We start from the raw sequence: 22,106 nt of genomic DNA on the forward strand, positions 1-22,106 counted from the left end.
AGCCCTGCTTTGCTCCAGTGGTAGCTGGGAAAGAGCAAGAGCATCATCCATAATCTAGAACCCAGGCAAGCATGTCATTTTGAAACTGGTGTACAATACTGATGAACTTCTCTGGGCAATCACATTTTGCTTGGTCAGACACTGAGGTAGGATACTTCTGCCTCCCCACAGCCTCCAGTCCCTCCATCCCTCCTGTACTCCCTTTACTTTCCACCCTCCTTGCCCAGCCTTGAGCCTGGGATAACCACTGGGCACTGCCCTCCTCCCTAGAATACTCTCCTCATCCTGGGATCACCCCTACACCTCATGCCCCTGACTCATTTTGGGGCAAACCTATTCTCTGCCCAAAGGAGAAATTAATCACCGCAAGCACTTATTAAGTGCCTGCTGTGCCAGGCACTGGGCAGACAAGACAAAAGAGAAACCAAGCCTGCCCTCCAGGGGCTTCACTCTTCCCAGGGAGACAGCAGGAACAAACCCAGGATCATGGGGGTGATGAGGGAGCACCAAGCTCAGGCATTTTCTCCCTTCTCTCAGCTCAGTTCACTGGCTCGCTCACCTCCTGCCTGTACTCTGCAGCCACTGTGCCTGGGTAGTGACCCTCAGGATGCTCCATCCCTGTGTCTTCCTGGGCACCACCCACAAGGTCAGCTCTGTGCATGGTGAGCCCACCCCCTCCAAGCCCCTCATGCAAGGCCCCATGCTGATGCTGTGCATTGCTCCCCCACCCCCAACAGCCTCCCCAGCCTTCCAATCAGAGGTTGGCTCCCGTAGATGCCCTATCCCCCACTGCAGAGCCCCTCTTTGGAGAGATCCATATGTCCAGATTCTAGTCTTTTGGCTTCTTGCTCCCCAGATCTTTCACTGATACATTCATCCCTCCTGGCCCCACCTACACTGGGCTTCGTGGGGCAGTTGAGCCAGAGCTCCGCTCCCTTTCCAGTCTGGCTTCTGAGCACATCATTGAACCACAATTACTCCTTCTAAAGTTCCCAGTGATCTCTTCATTACCAAATCCAGTGGCTTTTTGTGATCCCTCAATTTCCTTGAGCTCTGTGCAGTCTTGAACACCATGGGTCATTTTTCTTTCTGGATTCTCTTTAGACTTTCAGGACCCCTCCCCCTTCTCCTCCTCCCTCTCTGACCGCTCCTTCTTGGTCTCCTTTATTACACGTTCCTCCTGCTAATCATGGAAGTCCTCTAAGGCGCTGCCCTGGGCCCTCTTTTCTTTTCCCTCTACACTATCTTGCCCTGCGAGCTCATCAGCTCACAAGCTCATGATTCTCAAATCTACTTATCGTTTCTTCTTACCAGTTAGTCCAAATGCCTGTTTGGATTTCTTCAGCTGGCTGTCTTGCAGACTGTAAATTCAACACAGCCAAAACTCAACTCATTATCTTTCTCCCAACTCTTCCCTCTTCCCAGCTTCCCTATTTCTGTCTAGGGCACCTCCATTGTCTCTGACACTCAGTGTGATAAAATTCACAGCCTCATGTGGAGAGGAGGTCAGCTGTGAGGCTGGATCTCAGAGACTTTACTCAAAAGAAATGTGGCAAGCAAAGCCACTGATCCACATTTTCAGTGTCCATCCAGACCTTTTGGACCCTTGTTACACACTGCCACCTAGTGTTCCTTAAGTATATACTAATAAATGCCAAGAAGAAATAGTACTATTACACTCTGCCTTTTAAGCACAAGTCTGCCAGAAACAACTTTATTTAACATTATTCTAAAGCCAATCCTATTCTTGCTTAGAGAAAAATGTTCAGACCGACACGGTCCCCTTTCCCCCTTAGGTCTCTCTACCCTAAGATGACTTGAGGCAATATTGAGCAGAATCTTGAAGAAGAAAAAATGTTAAAATACGACTTTGGATTAATATTCCCAAAGAGTCAATACTCAGTTCCTTCCTGAACCCTTCTCTCAAGGACCAAATGGCTAAATTCTGGATATAAATAGGTATCATTCTCCTTTTCTACCAGCCTAAGATTTTGAAGTTTTGGGAATGGGGTTTGCCACCAGTGAGGGGGCACACTGGGTAAACGTGCTGGAGTTAGAGTAGTCAGGAAGATCTGAGTTCAAATCTTGTTTCAGACACTTCCTAGCTGTGTGACCCTGAGCAAGTCACTTAACCTTCATCTGTCTCAGTTTCCTCATCTGTAAAAGGGGGATAATAATAGGATCTATCTACCCACCAGGGTTGTTGGGAAGATTGTGAGATAATATATATAAAATGCTTTCAAACCTTGAAGCGCTATATAAATACTAGTGTTAGAAATAGACTTAGTCTAGGAATAAAGAATACTTGTTGGAAAGCCAGAAAGGTTTTAATTACATTGTACACTTATTCATTCTGAATAAAAGGGTGCATCCCCTGAACAGAGTACAGGAGAGTGCAAGGACTCAGACAAATGCCAGTCCTTTTATTGACTCCCTATTCGAATCTCCTGCCTGGCTCTTCATTGGCCAGAGGCAACCTGCCTACAATATGCCTCCTTCAAACAGTTCATCAGGCATGCGCACAAGCCCCTAACCTTTTACCTGATCAGAAGTCTGGTTTTGGCTAGATCACAGCTCTGATTAGAACCAGTTACCTCCAACTTACAATCTGCTACCACTATGCTGTGGAAACAAAAGTCCTCCAATCATTTCTCACACTAGGCTTTATGATGATTATTTTGTTGATATGTAGAACTTCCCATAATGAAACTCTTCTATCAATGTAGATCATCACTTGCCATGAAAATCACTTGTCATCGAATTTTTTGAGGGACTTGGCAGTGAAGTGACTTGGCCAAGGTCACACAGACGGTGGGTGAGTAGGGAGCCTAAGAATCAAACCCGTTCCTCAGGCTCCAGCCCCACAATGCATTCCACTACCCTGCTTCCATAGGCATAGATCATGCCGACTTTCTGACCACACTACTTCTGACTAGCCTGGCCTTTAAAAAATCAGTATATTTGCCCTTCTCTAGACTGCACAGGAATTCTCCTATTCTTAAGGGATCATCTGACAATCTCTTACAGTACATGATATTTATCTCAATACAAAAGGAAGCAGCTTAGTCTGGCAATTTAAGTACGTCATGAGGCAATCTATCCTTTCTTAATACCTTTCACTTTTGTTGGATTTCTACCCTCAAAGGAAACAGAATAGGTAAAAAGGGATGGGTCTGGTTAGCATTGCACATTAAGAAAACAAAATCGCCAGAGGAAATTCAGAAAACAGAGGTGGGAAGTATTGGGAAAACCTTTGGGTGAAGACAAATGGAGGGAGGAAAAGAAGCCTCTTGTCATCTATAGCCCACAAGGAAAGAAAGGAGACATAGATGAGAGTCTGGGACACATTTCACAAACGTAGTGCAGTTACATGATACTGGAATGATAAGAGACTTCACCTATCTAGTCAGTCAGTCAATAAACATTTATTGCTTTTTATGAGCCAAGCACTGTGCTAAGTGCTGGGGATACAAAAAGATACAAAAAACAGCCTTTGCCCTCAAGGAGCTCACAATCTAATGGAACCCCCCCTTCCCCCACCCCAGCAAACAGAGACAAACTATATTTAGGACAAATAGGAAATATTTAAGAGAGGGAAGTGTATCATTAAGGCAAAATTAATGACTTCGAAGAGGACCATGAGCATGCCTGAATTTGATATTGTGGGAACAGCATTCCAAAACCAGTAAGCCCGCTTCACTATGGTAATGAGGAGGTTACAACAAAATATTAAAGCAGCAAGCCGGACCATACTTGTGCTTCCCCTCAATGCTAGGGCCCTCCTATAAGAAGATCACTCACAAGTCCTAAGTCCTTGCTCAGCACAATCTCTCCTTCTGCTCTGCTGACTCCAAGTTCTGAAACTTCCTCTTGTGTTCAGCACTCTCCGCTCTGCACTCTCTGGAAGCTAGCCCTTGGCTCCTGAATCCTGTCCTCTCAGTCCTCAGTTTCTCAGCTTCTCACTTCTAGTCCTGTTTCTAGGTTTCTGCAGCTTCTGCCCTTTCCAAGCTCTGTTCTCTCTTTTTATACAGTCCTTAGATGTCGTCTTATTGACTAGAGCTCAGGCACATACCATTGCTTCTGTCCTCAGCAACTCCCCTTAGGGCCCTGAGGGCTTCCTGCCTCTCTCAAACTAGGTAACTAGTTTGCTAATTGGCCTGGGACTTCGGAATTAAGAGGTTTTGGGAAAGGCTTCTTGTAAAAGATGGGATTTTAGTTGAACTAGAAGTCAGGAAAGCCAGTAGGCAGAGATGAAGAGAGAGAGCATTCCAGGCATGAAGGATAGACAGAGAGAATGCTGGGAGCCAAGAGATGGAGGGTCTGGTTTGTGGAACAGCGAAGAGGTCGGAGTCAGTGGATGGAAGAGTATGTGTTGGAAAGTAAGTTATAAGAAGACTGGAAAGATAGGATGGGGCTGGGTTACGAAGGGCTTTGAATGCCAAGCAGGATTTTGTCCTTGATCGTGGAGGCAGTTGGGAGACAGACATCTTCTGGAGCACTCTGCCCAAAACAGCATCTAATAATTGCCTAGGTTGCCTTAATGCTCTTTTCACACTTCCAAAGGTAGAGGAACCAACAAGAGGAAATCTTACACTTATTTTCTGGAAGAGGAAGAAACTGATTCCTGGGGTGAAAATAATGAGATCATTGGACAGTAAGTGACCATTTTCTTCTAGAGTTTGTGACAGATGAAGAGAGGAAAAGGAGGCACAGACTGACACGTCCATGAGATTTAGGGAAAGCTTCCAAAGGGACTCAGAGAAAGGTGAAGGAGGATCCCAGAGACTAAAATTCTAAGTCATCTTACGAGTGTAATTCATGTTCCTTGGCGTAGTCTAAGTACGCCCAATTTGGGAAACACGGAGGTGCCCCTGAGGTGCCTTTGGAACGTACCCAGCGTGCCCAGGTTACATCAGAACGAAATTCTGAAGGCCCAAAGGGAAAGAATACCAGCGATAAAGAAAACCAGGAATTATCTGGACCCACTGCTGCGGGTGCCCAGGGAAGACACGCAGAGAAGATGGGAGCCAGAGCAGGAAACAGGATGACGATGAGAAGAAGGACTAGTGGGTACAGAACGTGTCCAGAGCGCTAAACCTCTGAATGAAGTTGGCCGGAAAAGCTAAGGATATCAAAAAGGTTAATAAAAAAAAAAAAAAAGCTAAGAGATTCTGGGAAGATGGCAGGAGTAGGTCAGAAAATTCCAAGCTGTCAAGATTTTCCCCCACAAAAGAGTTAAAATAGCACCTTAGGGCTTAAGTTTATATGTTTTTGTTTCTTTTCTCTATTTGTGTTCCTGTAAAATAAAAAACTCTATTAAAAAAACCTAAACTAGGGATATGGAAAAAGTTTGTAGATCGCTGTTGTGGAAATAACATTCGGTATTTTACATGAAAACGGCACACATCCCATTCCCTTAGTTGGGCAGTGTCTTCTACCCCTGGGATCAACAGCGTCCAGCCCGTCATGGGAGCCGGCTGAGGTCAAAGGGAGCCTTTCGGGAGGCTGGTTTCCATGCTTCTTGCTAACGCCGCAGGATGCTGCCTTGATGTGATCTGCAGAGGGAGACTTTCCCCTTCTGCTCAGCCCAGATGCTCTGGGGCTGCCTGGCCCGATAAGGCCCTTTCTGCTTTACCTCAGGGCTCTTGCTCACCCACAACACCCAGTGAGACTCCGAAGCTCCGTCCCAGGGACAGGAGGCTTGGGGTCCGTGGAACACTAGTTAGCAATGGAGAGGGGTTCGGCAGCGGGCAGGACAGGAGCCGAAGACCTGGGATCAAATCCGACCGCAGACATTTCTCAGTTGGGCAGGTCGCTTAGTGCCTGCGTGCCTCAGTTTCCTCCTGTGTAACTCGGGGGTGGTAGCAGGGCCGGGAGGCTGAGGAGCGTCCCGCGCTTAGGGAGTTTTTCTGAGGCCTGGGCCCAGTCCTTCCTTGCACGTGGGGCGGTGCTTTTTATCATTTCCGCGTGGAGGTGGTGGGCTTGGGCAGCGGTGACCTGGCCCAGGAGTGCCCAGTGCCCACGGCCGGAGACTGGCGGGCCTCTCTACAGAGGCGGGAGACATCAGGCGGCGAATCCGGCATCTGCGGAGCTGACGTCCCTCGGCCCTTCGCCCATAGCCTTTCCCTCGCCAGGAGGACACTGAGCAGAGTGAGCCCGTCAGGTCGGGGGCGGGGGCAGCGAGGGGCGGAGCTTTCCAGGGACACGTGAGGCAAGGGCGGGGAAGGAAGCCGGACAGCCTCGCCCTCCGCCCAGTACGTCGCAGACGCTCGAGCTGGGGAAGACGATCGCAGTGCCCTCTGGGAGATGGAGTCTGGAACCCGTGCGTCCCACCGCGCAGACTCCATTTCCCACAATGCTTACGCGGCTCCTGTCCATTTATTTCCCAGGCGTCGGGGCCCGCTGCCTTCTGGGAGTGGTAGTGCGCAGTCTCGGCGCGCGCAGTCGCAGCTTCCTTGCCATTGCCTACTCAGGGGCTTGTTTCTGGTGGTATAGGGTGGGGGTGCGCGTGTGTGTGAGCTCGTGTGATTGAGCAGCAAGAGTGAGTCTGTGTGTGTTTAGGAGGGGTGCGTGTAGGTGCGTCGGTGAGCAGGGGAGGAGGAGCAAAACGTGATCGGGCGACGTCCCCTTCCTGTGGACGCTAGAGCCGGCTCCCCGTCCCTTCCTGACGTTACCTGGTTGGTGCCCCAGCTTGTTGGAAGGCGGGTCCTTGACGTCACTTCCGGAGGAGCTCTTTAAATCCTCCCCTCGTGATAAAAGCCTAAACCAGAGTTGGTTCAATTACCGACCGGGGGTGGGGCAAGCGAGGGGAAGGAGCGGTCCGGTGACGTCACTTTTGCAGCAGCAGCCTCTGTGTGCCTGACAATGGTTGGTTCCGCTACAGGGGCGGAGGAAGCCGCTCCTTATGTCACCCCAGGGGCAGACCCCTCCCACCCATCGCTCCTTCCCGCAGCAGCAGGGTCTCTGGCTTGGACCAGGAGGTCAGAAAGTGCGGGAGAAGGGCAGCAGGGGCCCCACCAGAGCCCCTGAGTCCAGTCCCCTCCTTTTAAGTCACCGGGAAACAGGCATAGAGAGGTTCAGTGACTTGTCCAGGGTCGCACAGCTCACCCGATTCTGAGGCTGGATCTGAATCCAGGCCTTGGGGTCTCTGTATACACAGGCTCCTTCCCTCCCAGGACTTCTTGTCTGGACAGGGCCAGAGCCCCAGCTGGTCCGGTGATCCCACCCCTCCTTCAGGATCCCAGGACTGATGCTCCCATTTTACAGGAGGGGAAACTGAGGCCCAGGACTCCTCGCTTCCGGCCCTGGGCACTGACTAGGGAACTTCGGGGATCGGATGTTTGGTTGCCTTGGGTCCCTCCCCACGCCTAGAGACACCAAAGCCCTCTGGGGCTTGACCCTTCCTCACCAGGGGGAGGGAGCACCTTCCCGGGGGCGTGGGGAGCAGATCAGCCCGAGTGGAGTGGAGCTCAAGGCCTTTGAAAGCTCACCTATCCAAGCTGGGGGACCCCTGGGGGTGCAGTCTGAGTTTCTGGTGGGTGGCATGTGGTAGGAGAGTAGGGCCATAATTAGGAAAGAGAAGCACTTAGTTATAAAGGTTCCAAGGAAGTGTTGGTTTGCAGGAAATGTCAACAGGTGGAAAGCTTTCTCATAGCCCCGGTTTGGGTCAAGTCTTTCCTTATATCCAGCCTGAATTTTCCTCTGCCACTCCTGTCTATAAATAGTAGTTTTTGGTTTTGTCCCAGGGGGTCAGGTAGAATGCTGTTAATCCCTCTTCATATGATAAGCCTTCCAATGATTTAGAGACAGCTAATAATTTGGAGGTGGCTAGGAGGTCTTTCATTGTTTTCTCCAGGCTAAACATTCTCATTTCTTCTCAAGAAAAGTCTTTGGGTACACTCTCGACTTCTCCCACCACCTCGATGATGACCCTCTTCTGGATTTGCCTCATGTTCTTCCTAAAATGTGATGCTCAGGCCTGACCGCAGTGCTAAGAAGGGATCTGACCAGCCCTGGGGATGGCCGAACCTTTGCCCTCTCACTGGGTAGGTGAGTGGGGAGACTGTACCTTCATGGAGCCAAGGAGGAGAGCACTGGTTGCTTGGCTGCCAGTCTCTGCGGACACAAATCCATAAAAATTATAGGACCTGTTGTCTGCCCATCCTCCCCGCCCACATCCTGTATGTGTGAAATTGATTTTTTTAACTCAAGTATAGATTTAACATTTATACCAGTTATTCTGACTTGATTTGAACCACCATTGTAGTCTGGGAGGAAAGTTCTTTTGATCTTGGCTGTTTTCCCTTTGTATCTCCTGCAAACTTAATGCTTATTCTTTCAGTGCCACTAGTCAGGCTTGAGATAAACCTATTGAACTGCACGTGGCTAGGCACAAGTTCCTTGGGGATTCTACCAGTGTCTTCCCTTCAAACTGACGCTGTTACCTTGATGGTGGCGTTTTGGTGGAAGTCATTGAAGCATTTCAAAATCTACCTAATCGTACTGATGGCATAATTGATAGCAATAAGGTCCTAGAAAAAGTGTGAGGAGATAAAATAGTCATAGTTGGTGATGTGTTAGTCTTGGAGAAGAGGGAGTGAGATCGGATGCTGGGAGAGAGACAGTGAAGATACAGTGGGATTTTTAAGGCAAATAGAGGGAAGTCGATGTGACTCCCATTGGATGGCATTAGCCTTGATCCCAGTAAAGTTGAAGACAAGGTCATTCATCTGGTGAGGAGGGACTGATGTGGAACAGTGAGCTGCAGAGCTGTGCTCTTGTGCTGCATAGGAGGTGGATAGGAAGCAGCACCAGGTAGATGAAAGGACGGGCAGCAGAAGGGCCTGTTGAAGGTGGCACGAATTTGTAGTATACCCAGTGAAAACACTTTGTCCTGGCTCAATCAGCTGAGTCAGGCAGCCCAGGATATGGCAGAAGAGCTTTTGGATGAGAGGGTGTGAAGAGGTTGGCTTCCCTTCCCCTTGTAGCTCACAATTCTGAAGCTTCTTTCCGCCTCCAACATAGAAGCATTGGGAAGGAGGATGGAATGACTTCTGGGCTGCTGAGTGCCAGGTTCCAGGTAAGTCTGGGCGTTTACTCGCCGGCGGTGCTGGCTCCTCTCCTTATCATGGATTGTCCATGGTGACCCAACTCTTCCTAGGGGTCTGAGTATCAGCTGTGCTGTGCCAGCTGGCTTTGGCCATTCTGAGTGACAAGGTAGACCATATTAGTTACAGAATTACAGTGTCATTACCCTGAAAACTTCCTTTCTTCCTAATCCTTCTGTTTCTGAAAAGCCTTTATTTTGTGCAGCTTTTCAGAGTCTTCGTTGATATTCTATTCTCTTTTCTTTCTTTTTTTTGGCATTGCTATTGTTTTTTAGGCTATATTTGGGTCCCTCAACACCCCAAAATTTTCCCTCCATGCTATTGCAGAAATCTGTTTCTTGTGGTATTGCCAGTCATACGAAGCAGATCCACATGATGGCCGTGTCAGAAAATGTCTGTCTCATTATCTGACTGCAGTCCATCAGCTCTCGTGAGGTGGGTGGCACGTGTCATTGTTAGTCCTCTGGAGTCGCGGCTGCTCCCTGCGGATCAGAGTTCTTAAGACTTGAAGAATTGTTTTTCTTTACATCGTTGCCATTGGGCAGTCAGTAGACTTTATTAAGCGCCTACTTTGTGCCTAGACACCATGCTAAGCACTGGGGATACAGTGGGCTTACAATATAATGGGGGAGACAACAGGCGAGCAAATACAGTTATCCCTTCCATATCATGGGGGTTGGGGTGTGGTGCCCCCATGATCTGGAAAATTGGTGTCAAATTTTTTTGGCCCTCCCTTTATACCAGAGAAAAAATATGAATTTTTTCTTTTTCTTTAATGGAATACTTACAGTACTTTACTGTAAAATTTGGGTTGATCTTATATAATACTTATAAATAACAACTATAATGCTTATAAATTAATAATTACAATCTTATAAATTATAAAACACATATATTTTATGCATTTCTGAATTTCTGAACTTTATCTGTGTCGTCTGTGGCTTCTACAAAACTCCTCCCAAATTTCCATTTAATTTCCTGTGCTGAAAACCGATGGGGCAAGTTGCGATGTGCAAGGGGTAACTGTATATGTAAAACAAAGTATATACAGGATAATTAGGAAATAACTGAGGCAAAGTCCTGGATTTTAAGAGAGGCTGGGGAAAGCATCCTGTGGAAGGTGAGATTTGAGCTGGGACTTAAAGGCAGCCAGGGAGGTCAGTAGTTGGAATGGAGTGGAGGAGGGAGAGCGTCCCAGGCATGGGGGACAGCCAGCGATAATGTCCGTAGCCAAGAGCTGGAATGTCTTGGAAACAGCCAAGAGAATGCCAAACAGCATTTTGTGTTTGATCCTAGAGGCAATAGGGAGCCACTGGAGTTTACTGAGTAGGGAGATGACATGATCAGACCTTTGATTTAGGAAAAAACTGTATTGGCTGAATGGAGAATGTACTAGAGTGGGGAGAGAGACTGGAGGCAGGCAGACCAACACCCCACCCCCACCCCACAGCAGCTATTGCAGTGGTTCAGGTGTGAGGTGATGAAGGCCTGCCCCAGGGTGGGGGCAGGACGTGTATTCAAGAGGTGTTGTGAAGCTGAAATTGTCGGGTCTTGGGAAAAGCTCGGATATGGGGGTTAGAGACTGAGGAGCCTGGGATGACTCCGAGGGTGTGAGCCTGGGTGACTGGGAGGATGGGAGTGCCCTCTATAGTCATAGGGAAGGTAGGAGGTAGGGAGCCTTCAGGGGAAAGGTGAGTTCTGTTTTGGGCAGTTTGAGTTTGAGATGTCTTTTGGGCATCTAGTTTGAGATGTCAGAAGAACAGTTGTAGATGTGATATTGGAAGTCAGCAGAAAGATTAGGGCAGGATAGGTAGATTTGAGAATCATCAGCATAGAGATGGTCAGTAAATCCAGGGGAACTGATGAAATCACCAAGTAAAGTGGTATAGAAGGAGAGAAGAGGACCCAGGACAGAATACTGAGGGACACTTCCAGTTAGAGGGTTTGATCTGGAGGAGGCTCCGGCAAAGGAGACAAAGGAGTGGTCAGACAGGGAGGAAGAGAACCAGGAGAGAGAGACAGAGAGAGGGACAGAGAGAGGAGGAGGAGAAGTGAGGAGAGAGAGAGAGAGAGAGAGAGAGAGAGAGAGAGAGAGAGAAATATATATATATATGTATATATATATATAGAGAGAGAGAGTGAGAGAGAGAGAGAGAGAGAGAGAGAGGAGGGAGGAGAGAGGAGAGAGAGAGAAAAAGGAGGAGGAGGAGGAGAAGAACTGGAGAGAGAGAGGAGAGGGGAGAGACAGAGAGAGGAAGAGAACCAGGAGAGAGAAGGGGGTCCTGAAAACCTAGAGAGAGAGAGTATCCAGGAGTAGAGAGTGAGTGACCAAGCGTCAAAGACTGTAGAGAGGCCAAGGAGAATGATGACTGAGAAAAGGCCATTGGATTTGGCAATGAGAGATGTGATTTTGGAGAGTAGTTTGGTGGAACAATATGGTCAGAAGGCAGATCGTAAAGGGTTAAGAAGAGAGTGAGAGGAGAGAAGGTGGAGGCCCAGATAAGGAGTTTGGCTACAGAGGGCCACAGTTAGCAGGGATGGAAGAATTAAGTGAAGATTTTTCAGGATGAGGGAGACACGGCCATGCTTGTAGGCATTAGGGAGGGAGAGATTGAAGACAAGTGAGAGACATGGATGACAGAGGGGTGAGTCTGTTGGAGGAGACAGGATGGAAGGGGATCATTTGAGCAGGTAGAAGAGTTTGCCTTGGTCAGGAGTCAGGCCACTTCAGCATGTGAGATGGTGGGGAGCAGGGAAGGAGGAGAGAGGGGCAGAAGGCACCTGAGTGATAGGACACGAGGAAGAGGGGAGAATAGAAAGCTCCTGGTGAATGGCTTCAGTTTTTTTTAGTAAAATGGGAGGTGAGGATCTCAGCTGAGAGAGTTGGGAGAGAGGGAGCCATGGAGGTTTGAGGAGGGATGAAAACATTTAGAAGAGCCACTGTAGAGAATGGGGGAGTGAGTCGATGAGGGAGGTACAGTAGGATTGCTGAGCAGTAGCGAGGGCCTTATGGGAATCGTGTCACATAAATTTGTAGGGGACCCAGTCAGAACAGTTGCATGATTTCCTCCACCTTTATTCAGCAGCATGTGTGTGGGAGCAAAGGCAACAAATGGTGTGATCCAAGGATGAGACTTGGCTGGTCATAATTAGGGATATGAAAAAGGGATGAGGAGGACAGTGTATAATTGAATTGGTTCTCCAAGGGGTCTAGATGGGGAGAAGAGGAGAGAGTGGCTAGTACAGGGGAGATGGCCTGGCAGAGAATTGGGGGTCAAGGGATTGGAGGTCACAGTGAAGAGGAAAAGTTGGGTTTTGTAAGGAAAAGAAGTGAACTAGGTAACTACATTACGCTTAAAGGCATTGTAGGCAGTGAAATAATCAATATTTAGTATATATGCATGAAGTAGCATAGTATCAAAATAGGGAAAGGTAACAGAATTGCTGAAACAGAAAAACTAATGATAGTTGGGAAACTCAATGTGCTTCTTGCAAAATGTGACAAATCTGACAAAAAAGATTAACAAGAAAGAAGTTGAGGACCTGGATAGAATTTTAGAAAATTTAAATATAATTGTTCTCTAATAATTCCTGAATGGGAATAAAAAGGAATATACATATTGTTAGTTGTACATGGCACCTTTCAAAACAGTTATGTCCTGGTTAAACCCCTGGAGAAAGCTATTTACACTTGCTGCCTCTGCTCACTTGATTGTAAACCTTTTGCAATGTGACTGTCAAGCTATTCAACTGAAACTGCTCTTTCTGTTAGTTCAAAGATCCCAACTACTTGGGTAAGGACTCAATATCTTTCAAAAAATCCTTGGAAAACTGGGAGTCTGACAGAGCTTTAGATTTCTCTAAAAAATCTGGCAGCTAGAGTGGATAGAATCAGGAAGTCCTGAGTTCAAATCCAACCTCAGATACCAGCTTCATGGAGTCACCTAACCTTTGCCTGTCTCAGTTTCCTCATTTCCTCATTACACATGGGGTTGCCATGTGTAATGTTAATTAAGGTGGTACCTTTTTACTGTTTTAGAATGCTAAATTAATTAAGTGTCTTTGATTGAGTCTTACTAGATGCAAAGCCCCAGGTTGGTTAGCAAACTAGTTTGCTATTTTGAGGGAGGCAGGAAACCCTCAGGGCCCTAAGGGGAGTTGCTAAGACCAGAGCCCATAGCATGCGCCTAAGTTCTGGTTGATCAGATGACAGCTAAGGACTGTATAAAAAGAGAAAACAGAGTTTTTTTGTTTGGGGGCTCTCACTCCTGGAGGAGCGTTGATGTGGAGACTCTGGGCAAGCCGTTAAATGTTAAGAGCTCCCTGGCTTCTGAGTCCAGATGTTGATACTTTCCTGGTAACTGTGAATTGTGATTTTGGTCTGTTTATATTGTATATGTTTGTAATTTGTTTGTATTTGCTCTGAAGTTCAGGGTGCTGGCTTTTCCTCCTGAACTAGGTGAACAATATTGTACGTTGGATTAAAGCGAGATTGTTAACCCCTTAACATTGCTTTCCTTAGTAAAGCAGATTGATAAAACCTATGCTGGCAGCTCTTTTTGGACCCCACAACAGCTGCTAGCAGTATTGTTGCTACAAAATGGTGTGGTTGTGCAGGACCTGCAGATTAAAAGGAAAGTATGGAGTCTTAGGGTACTGAGATGGTGGTTGAATGTTTCCCAGTTATTGGGTTGCTCTTTGTCCTTGTGGTGGCTATGGTTTTATGGAGCCCCAGGAGCAACAGAAGCCTGAAGGAGAACAGGCAAGTAGCAGTGATGGGCATGGTTTCCCAGGAGCCAGGAGCAGGGGCCCTGGGAGATAACCTCTCATTCCCTTTCCCTACCCTAGTAGCATTTCGGCACTTAATTAATTTAGCATTCTAAAACAGTAAAAAGGTCCCACCTTAATTAATATTACACCATGAGGATCAAATAAGATAATATTTATAAAGTGCTTAGCATACTGCTTGTCCTTAATAAATATTTATTGACTGACTGTTTGGATAGTTGAAGTCTGTCATCATCAGAAGTATCATGCAACTGTGCATGTTTGTGAAGTGTTTTCCACACCTTCCTCATCTATAGCTTTCTGTTTTGGTGGGCTATAAAAGACTGTAATGACAAAATTGCTTCATCTCATTTTTCTCAGTAAAGTAAGAGGTGAGGGAGGGAGCAGTCTGGAAGGTGAGGAGTGAGATAGGGAATCAATTAGGAATAAAAGGATTTCATTGTCACAGTGAAGGTCTAGTTGAAGTGAGATAAAAATGGCTGAGTGTAGTTACATGACTTCCTACAGCTCCAACTGAGCAACTCATGAATGGGGGGGAAGCAGATGGATGGTGGAAGTACCATGGAACTGTGGTTTGGCATGGGACAAGGGTACAAGGATCTAGAACAGTGTGGTGTTGAAATGGTTAATTACAGGGTTGTGATTGGGAGGAGAAGAGTTATGGCCCAAAAAGATACCGAGGGGTGAGACAGTGGACTAAGAATAAGCTTGGGAGGTGGAACACTAGGAGGTTTTACTTAACTAAGATAGAGGAGTGGTGCATTCTTGATCAAGGAAGCAAGACACTAGTAGAGAGGGTTGAGAGCCAGGGCATGACCATCGCTGTGTGTTGCTTTTGGCTTTCAGGAAGTGGGAAGTTATGGAATTTAAGGGCTCATCAACATTTGGGTTAAAGTGCCCCAATGTAAGGGCAGGAGTTGGGGAGGTAAGCAAGATAGTGATCCAGGTGCTTCATTTTTGAGAAGGAGAGAGAATGATCTGTATAGGGTAAAACATTTTAATAGAGCCACCGGCAAAGGAGAGAGGTTTGCAGGTGATGACTAAGGAGGGTCTGCAAGTGGCTGTGGGGAGAACCAGGTACTCTATCTCCCCTGAGAGGGGAGTGTGTGTGTGTGTGTGTGTGTGTGTGTGTGTGTGTGTGTGTGTGTGTTGGGAGGGAGGGGTGTTGTTGAGGACATCCAGCACTGGAGAGGATGGATGGCTAGGTATCCAGGTCTCAGCAAGGGCAAGCCAATGAGAGGAAGAAGTCCAGAGTGAAGGGATGCTTATTCTTTATGGAAGGGGTGTTCCAGAGGTCACAGTGGAAGATCAAGCAGGGTTAGAGGATATGGGTGGGGTAGGATTGAGGATGATGGGAAAAAGGGAAGGGAAATTGGGTGGGGTTTGGGAATAGTTGTTCCTGAGTAATTGGTGATTAAGGGAGAGTAGCAGGTAGTGGGAGCTTGCTAGCCATAAAGGTAGTATTGAGTGGCAGATGAATTGTAGCATTTACAGTCTCTAGAGATGGTATTGCCGGACAAATGCCAGGGGTCAAGTTAAGTCAACAAGCATTTATTAAGGCATCTGCTGTGTGCCAACAGTACTTGGCCTGTTCCTCGAAGCTGGGTGGGTGGGTCAAGTCATTGGAGAGGGTCTCATTAACCCCAAGAGAGCAGGGTGCTACTAGTGGTTGGAACTGAGGAGAACTGTAAGCACAACGTACCATTCGTGATGTCCTGCCTTTTGGATAAATCTGTCTAGATGATGGTGAGAAGGAATGGAGAGTGATTGCCCTCTTACAGCTAATTAGAAATGAAGTGCTCGTGTGTGATCACTGATATCCTTCATTGTAAAATGGATGAATATATTAATTGTGCGCCTTGAGGCTTGAGAGGTAAAGCACAGGCTTTTCTTGGGTTTTGCTTTGGGAAATAATAGGTCACAGCAAACCCCAGCAGTGAAGAAGGACTACATACTACTCAATATAGAACAAAGAGAGGCACTTGGTACTATAAGTGGACACCTAGAACCATCATTACTGTGAGAGCCTCTCCTTCCTATCATGTCTCCCATGGTACATGAGAGGGATGGCCCCTGGCTGAGCAGGAATGTGTTTGATGTTTCAGGAATCAATAACCTTCTAAGATGTGGCTGTGGACTTCACCCCAGAGGGAGGAGTGGAGATGCCTTGTACAAGAATGTCATGCTGGAGAACTTGGAGAACCTTGTTTCTCTGGGTAAGGATGCTTTTCCAAGAGTTTTTGCTTTGTATGGCCCTAAGGCTGTGGTCTCCCTATTTCCTGGATCTTCAGGACAAAGGCTGCTGAAGCCCCTGAAGACAAGAAAACATTGTGACCTTAGCAGGGAGTGGGTCAAATGAACTGAATTGGTTTGTGAGCCCAAACCCAATCCGTGGCCTTGGAACACCATGGAGGGTATGCTTTAGAAGTCCTTCACATCACCTCGTGCCTTTTTAGCTGTTCCCTCCTCTGTGAGCATAATTGAATTCTGAGGTGACTTTCAGTCTCCAGAACCACTCCCCCTTACCTCCCCTCCCTCTTTGCGTTTCTGGCTCTCTGAGCAGGGCTTCCTGTTTCCACACTGGAGGTGATCTCCCTGTTGGAGAGGGGAGGAACACCAGGGATGCCCAAGGCCGTGGACCCCAGAAAGTTTTGTCCAGGTAAGGGAGGGAACAGGTGATACAGGGAAGTTATCATGGGTACCAGTGCATCTGGTCAGTTAGTCAGGTAACTGGTGCCTTTGAAATGGGCAGCTGAGCCTGACCCTGACCCTGGCTTAAGACCCTGAGACCTTTGGAGACTTTGGGCTGTTGATGCAGTCTCCTGACCTTCAGCTCTCCCCTCTTACCTCTCAATTGCCAGGAAGGAGAAGTTTCTTCATTTTGGTTGTCTTCGTCAACCAAAGCAAACATTCATGGACAGAAATAAGATTAACCACATGTGTGACCATAGGGTTGGGATCACTGAACCATAAGGTCCCTGGTAGGGAAGCTTGCTAATGGAACCCTCTCATTTTCTGAGGAAACTGAGGCCCAGAGAGGTTAAGGGGTTTGCCCAGGTGGTTATTGACAGAGGTGGGATTGGAGCCCAGACACAGATCCTGAAGTCCAGTTTTGTCTTTGTGGTACAGTGTTTGAACAGCCAAAAGTACAAACTCACATTGCTTGCTGCTTTTTGAAAAAGTGTATTCTCCCTTTAACAGGGTAGCGAGAAGAATTCTGTTGCTTGTGTCTCTTTAGCACTCAGCACGTGCTTGCTCTCCTGGCACTGGATATATGCTAATGGACAGTTTCTGATCCTCCTTCCCTGGGTGGGTTTTATTCCTCCCTCTCCAGCTCTCCCAGCCCTCAGGTTTGGTTCCGCTTCAGCTGCCTCACTCTGCATTACTTCTCAGGTCTCCCAGGTTTGGCTTCTTCCTCGCTATACCTTCTCATGTTGGAATTACATCCCATTAAATTCCTTAAGTTCCTGTCCCATGGGGTTTGGCCATTCTCCCACTGTTGAGCATCTAGATTATTTCAGATGTTCTAGGAGTAAAGCCACAGTGAATCCGTGTGGTGGCAAGGCCTTTCCCTCCCTTTTCAGTCACATTTCTGGGCTTCTTAAATCTAAGGGTAGGAACAGTTGGGTAGTTCTTGTCCTCTGTTACCATGGTGTGGATTGTACCACTGCAAGGTCTTCCATCATGTAGAAATGTGGCCATTGTTTCCAGGTAGCTACCCTTTTCTTCCCTGCTGGGAGTCTTATAACTCTCATTTTCACTTTTATGTATCTCAGGAGGAGTCTTGGAGCTGTTTTAACTGATATCTTTACAATCATTAGAAAGTTTTGAGGTGGTTATTGTCAGTTTTGAGAATTCCTCATGCAGATACTTTGGCCAGTTATCTCCTAGAAGGAGATGTTTCCCTTCTAATTTATCTTAGTTTCTTATCGCTTTTAGATGACTGTTTTTGGAAAGTCCATTAAGATTTCCCCCTTGATTCCTCTGTTTTTAAATATGATTTTATATTATATTCCATTGACAAATAAGGGGATTCAAAATATGCAAACATCATAAAATAAATGAGAAACATGAGTGTGCAAGAATAAAAACAAAAAGCCAAGGGATTTTAAATGATTGCAACGTCTGTAACTACTTCTTTATAGATTAACTCCAGCCATACGTATGTGTGTACACACAACAAACCCATTTGGGTTTGTTTGTTATTTGGTAAAGATACTGGAGTAGTTTGCCATTTCCTTCTCCAGCTCATTTTACAGATGAGGAAACTGAGGCAAACAGGGTGAAGTGACTGGCCCAGGGTCACACAGTTAGTGTCTGAGGCCAGATTTGAACTCAGGAACATGTCTTCCTGACTCCAGGTCTAGTGGTCTATTCACTGTGGCGCCACCTAGCTGCCCATATGCCAGCTACCTTCTTCTAAGAAGAGCTCCTGTGTATTTTATTATGTCCTGAAATACAGATACAAAGAATGAAACTAGCCTTGTTCTCAGTGCACTTACATTCTAGTGGGGGAAAGAACAGCTAGAAGGATATTCAGAGTAAGTTCAATCAATACCAAGTTGTTAAATGTGTAGTTGCTGGGGAGGGGGAGAGCGCCAGCAGGAAGAGGTGATTCTGAAAGGTAGAAAAGTTGGCGTTTGGGCTTAGACTTGAAGGAAGAGAGGGATACTGTGGCTCAGAAGCTGGGAGGAAGCACATGCATTTTAAGCATGGGAGATGGCCAGGGCAGAGCCATGGTGACGGGAAATGAGTTTGGGAACAGTTCTCCTATTAATAGACACCCAGGGTATTTGCAGAACAGCTAGGTGGCACAGTGGTTAGAATGCCAGGCCTGGAATCAGGAAGGCTCATCTTCATGAGTTCAAATCTGGCCTCAGATACTTACTAGCTGTATGACCCTGGGCAAGTCACTTAATCCTGTTTGCCTCAGTTTCCTCATCTGCAAAATTGAGCTGGAGAAGGAACTGATAAACCACTGCCAAGAAAACCCCAAGTGGGGTCAAGGACAGTTGGACATAATTGAAAAACAACACAACAGGGTATTTGGAGAGTTCTTTTCTGTATAAAATTGGTATTTTTATACACTCAAATCTAGTCTAAAAATTGTTCCTTTCGATAAATAATATTCTGTCTCTATATTTGTGATAGGTTTATCACTTTATATAATTTTTTAAAAATTAAAAATATTTCTATAACATGATTTTAAATTTCATACTTAATACAATTATTTTCAATTTTTAGCTAATTAATCTCTTTCCCTAAAAGTTCTTCCTTTTGAGATTAAAATATTGCAAATCTCCATAAAAGCAATAGATATTTCATAGTATCACAAAATATCAGAGTTGGCCTTTTAGTCCATTGTGCTCCTGAAAAAGAATCCTCTGTGCCTCATGCCAGGAAATGGTCATTCAGTTTTCGTTTGAAGTCCTTCATCAAGGGAATCCCATTACTTCCTAAGGCAACTCATTCCACTTTTAGGGAGCTCTAATTGTTAGATTTTTCCATATGTAAGTGTAAGTTTGCCACACTCTAATTGTACCCATTCCTCCTATTTCTGCTCTTTGGGGTTAGGCAGCACAAAGCAGACACTTCTTGTAGCTGGAAGCCATTCAGGTGATGGAGGGCAGCTATCATGTAGCTTCTTAGGTCTTCCCAGTACAATCTCTTTTTTTTTTTAAATTAAGATTTTTTTATTTTTAGTTTACAGCACTTGGTTCCGCATGATTTTGAGTTCCAGATTTTCTTTCCACCCCCCCCCTCTCTCCCCAAGACGGCATTGAGTCAGATTGGCTAAAATGACAAAACAGGAAAATGATAAATGCTGGAGAGGATGTGGGAAAATTGGAACACTGTTACATTGCTGGTGAAATTGTGAACTTATCCAGCCATTCTGGAGAGCAATTTGGAACTATGCCCAAAGGGCAATCATACCCTTTGACCCAGCAATACTACTTCTAGGGTTGTATCCCAAAGAGATCACACAAGTGGGAAAAGGACCCATATGTACAAAAATATTTATAGCAGCTCTTTTTATGGTAGCAAAGAATTGGAAATAAGGGGATGCCCATCAATTGGGGAATGGCTGAACAAGTTGTGGTATATGAATGTAAAGGAATACTGTTGTGCTATAAGAAATGTGAAAGATATGGACTTCATAATAATCTGGAAAAACCTACTCGATATAATGCCGAGCGAGTGGAACAGAACTAGGAGAACATCATACACAACCACAGATATATGGATTCCGTGATGACTAACCCTGATAGACTTGGCTCTTCTCAGCAATACAAGGTTCAAAGACAACTCCAAAGGACTCATGATGGAGAGAGCTATCTAAATCCAGAGAAAGAACTGTGGAGTCTGAACACAGATTGAGGCAAACTGTTTGCTCTCCTTTTCTTTTCTTTTGTTTTTGTTTTTTTTTTTTGTTTTTGTTTTTGTTTCTTCTTTCTCATGATTCATTCCATTGGTCATAATTCTTCTTTACAACTTGACTATTGTGTAAATAAGTTTAATGGCCCAGTACAATCTCTTAACGGAGATTCAACCAATCCTCGAATCATGTGGTTTCAGGGCTATTTACTATGTCATTTGTCCTTCTCTAGCTCCTCTCCAACTGTCAATGTCCTCCCTAAAATGAGGGGCCCAGAACTGAACACAGTACTGTGGTTGTGATTGGAGAAGGTGACACAGTCATCTCTTGCCTTCTTCACCCTACATCTCTCAAAACAGCCTGAGATCACATTGATTCTTTTGTCTCTCAAGTTACTCCATATAATAGAGGACTCCTATTAAGCTTGCCATTCATGAAAATTCCCAGATTTTTTTTGATGAAGTAGCAAGGTCTCTCCATTGTCTTATATGTGAAAGGGAGTTTTTGAGCCCAAATGTGGGATGTTACAAATTTTACCTGTAGTAAATTCCTTCTTCTAAGGTCCAGCCTACTTTCCTAGCCCATTAGGATCTTTTTGAACCTCCTTTGAAGCTCTGCCATCTATTGTGTTAGCCAGCCCTCTAAGTTATGTGTCACTTGTAAATTTAATGAACTTGCCACATGTGCCTTTATTCAAGTTGTTGATGAAACCAAGCTTTTATGGAATATCAATTCCTCATTTTACTGAATAATAATGTCTTAGATCTCTTAATTTTCGATATGTCGTAATTAGCTCCTGTTATTTCTTGTTTGTGCAGAATATCTTTCTGTGTTAATAGTATACATTTATTAAGTACCCACTATGTGTCAGGTGTTGTTCCAAGCTCTATGTTCTACTGACATTACTTAATACATCAGATTTTTCTTGATTGCTTAAAAAATCACATTCTTGTAATTGGAGTGTTGAAGGCTGAAAATGATGTGTCTGGGTGAAATGGTGGGGTTCATTATTTTGCATCCTATGAATTCCCTGTTTGTAATTGTTCCCCTCCTTGTTTTATTACCTTTGGAAAATTTTATTGTATGATATCCAGGAATATATAGATGAGATTTTCCTTACTGTTTTTGGGAAATCCAATAATTCTTAAATTTTCTCTACTTTTTGACCTTCTAGAACCACCAGTTTTGTTTGCATATATTTAAAATTGTTTACTATTTGGGCAATATTTTGAGATTGTGGAGTTTACTCTTCAGTCTTCCAGGAGATAATTCTGTGTTTTGTTGAGGGCATTGTTTTTAATGACATCTAGTGGCTTTAGGACCCTGGAATTCATCCTGGCAGCTGGGTACCCTGTTACTATTTCTTCATCTACCTTTATCTTCAATTCCTTCTTGACAGTATTTGTTCTAAACCCAAAATGCAAGTTAAGCATTTCTTAAGATAGAAGAAACAGAATCCTAGGTTTGGTATAAGTAGTTTCCTTTCCCTTAGCACTGAGAGCAATCATCATTGACACTTGTTTATTTCTTTTAGATTCCATTAGTCAGGAAACTAGATATGAAACCAAGGACTCATCTCTGACTCAGGGCATTTGCATGGGATCAGCCAAGGAAAGAGGACTGAAGGTTGGACTCTGGCATCCCGAGATGGAAGAACCTGGGGAAGGTGATGTCATGTTACAGAAATGGAAAGTAATCAAGAGAGACAACCCTGCCAAGTAAAAGACAGTCACAGGTCATCTTTTAAGAAGGGGCATGGCCCTGAATGGAATTCATTTGGGAAAAGCTTTGGTTTCAGGTCAGTCTTTTTTCCACAAAAGAGAGTAGCAATGGGA

This window comes from Trichosurus vulpecula, chromosome 2 (assembly GCF_011100635.1).
Source record: "Trichosurus vulpecula isolate mTriVul1 chromosome 2, mTriVul1.pri, whole genome shotgun sequence".
Classification (NCBI taxonomy): Eukaryota; Metazoa; Chordata; class Mammalia; order Diprotodontia; family Phalangeridae; genus Trichosurus; species Trichosurus vulpecula.